Genomic DNA, 1,989 nt, shown 5'->3' on the forward strand with positions numbered 1-1,989 from the left:
AAACCAGAAGATTGGAGTCCACTGATTTAATCCCTATGGATTAGTCTATATGGAGGCAGGGAGCAGAGTGGAGACAGAATCTGGAAGGCCTGCAGAGATATCCAGCATGCTCTCATACGTGGACGAGTCACATGTATAGCTCCAATGCTAACTTTTCAAGTTGGATCACAATGGCCTGCTTGAACATCTCCACCCGAATTGTCACTTGAGTGTCCCATGCCCAGATCTGGTCCTTGCCTATCCTGTTCCTTCCCCACACCCCTGCCAGTTTTACCACCATTCACTTGATTGCTTAGACCCAAACCTAGCTTTCATGCCTGAATCATTTACTTCTCTTACATCCAATCCATGAGCAAGTATGTCAGTTCCACTTTTTTTTTTTTTCCAACAGAGACTTCAATGGTTTAATGGATAGGGTTCAGCTCCACTTTTAACTAGTGTCCAGGGAATTCCCTGGCAGTCCAGTGGTTAGGACTCGGAGCTCTCACTGCCAAGGGTCCAGGTTCAATCCCTGGTCAGGGAACTAAGATCCCACATCCCACAAGACACGTGGTGCAGCCAAAAAAAAAGCTAGTGTCCAGAATCTGGATACTTCTCCACAGCTCCCTCCCTAATCCATACCCACATATCTCTTGCTTGTATGACTGCAATACACTACCACCTGGTGTCCCCACCCCTGCTCTTGTTCCCACTATGGTTGACTCTACTTTGGGCCACGTTAGGTCTACACAGCAGCCAGAGTGATCTTTCTCTAGTCACTCTCTAACTCCTTAACCTGTTTAAATTTTCTCCCCAACCATGTCTACTTAAATGCCTGTCATATGTTTATTCATTTATTTGTTTATTGTCATTTTCTCCATTAAAGTGTAGGTGTTATGAAGGCAGGGATCTTCTTGTCTACTGAGTAGTCCCCTCAGTTGAATAGACTTTCTTGAATGAAAAAATAAATAATATCTCTGCAAAAGACACTGTTAAGAGAATGAGAAAACAAACCACAGATGGGAAGACAATGTTTGCAAAAGACATCTCTGATAAAAGACTGTTATCCAAAATATACAAAGAACCTTTAGAATTCAACAATAAAAAAAAATACTTGATTAAGGAATGGGCAAAAGTCCTGAACAGACACCTCACCAAAGAAGATACACAGATACTCTTCCCATTCTCCACCAACGCTCAGGGTCAGAGTGAAAAGGAGAGCCTATGCGGGAACTTTGCATCTGTAAGCTCTGCCTCAACATCTGTGTGGGGCACAGTGGAGACTGACTGAGCCGGGCAGCCTCAGGCCTGGAGCAGCTCACCGGCCGGACCTCTGTGTTCTCCAAAGCTAGATACACCATCAGGTCCTTTGGCATCAGGAGAAATGAAAAGATTGCCATCCATTGTGAGGCCAAGGCAGAAGAAATCCTGGAGAGAAGTCTAAAGGCATGAAGTATGATTTAAGAAAGAAAGAATTGCTCAGATACTGGAAACTTTGGTTTTGGGATCCAGAAACACATCGATCTGGGGATCAAATGTGACCCAAGCACTGGTAGCTATGGTCTGGACTTCTGTGTGGTGTTGGGTAGGCCAGGTTTCAGCATCACAGAAGTGAAGAACAGGTTGCATTGGGGCCAAACACAGAATCAGCAAATAGGAGGCCATGTGCTGGTTCCAGCAGAAGTATGATGGGATGATCCTTCCTGGCAAATAAATTCCCGTTTCTATCCAAAGGCCAATAAAGTACACCTGAAACTAATTTAATATAAAATGTCAAATATATATCAATGAAAAAAATTTAAGTAAAACAGAAGCCAATAAAAAGTTTTCAGTAAAAAAGAAGGGATACGCAGATGGCAAATAAGCATAGGAAAAGATGGATGCTCAACATCATAGATCGTTAGGGAATTGGAAATTAAAATGAGATATCACGGGCTTCCCTGGTGGCGCAGTGGTTGAGAGTCCGCCTGCCGATGCAGGGGACATGGGTTCGTGCCCCGGTCTGGGAAG

General features: G+C 44.0%; 1 pseudogene across 1 annotated transcript; it reads left to right on the top strand.

Annotated features, from left to right (window-relative positions):
- Nucleotides 1-1,180: 1,180 nt before the first annotated feature.
- LOC309961935 (large ribosomal subunit protein uL5-like) lies at nucleotides 1,181-1,693 on the top strand (annotated as a pseudogene). Its single transcript has one exon. The product of its transcript is annotated as a large ribosomal subunit protein uL5-like (transcript).
- The last annotated feature ends 296 nt before the right edge of the window (nucleotides 1,694-1,989 follow it).

This window comes from Leucopleurus acutus, assembly GCF_964270905.1.
Source record: "Leucopleurus acutus genome assembly, chromosome: 5".
Classification (NCBI taxonomy): Eukaryota; Metazoa; Chordata; class Mammalia; order Artiodactyla; family Delphinidae; genus Leucopleurus; species Leucopleurus acutus.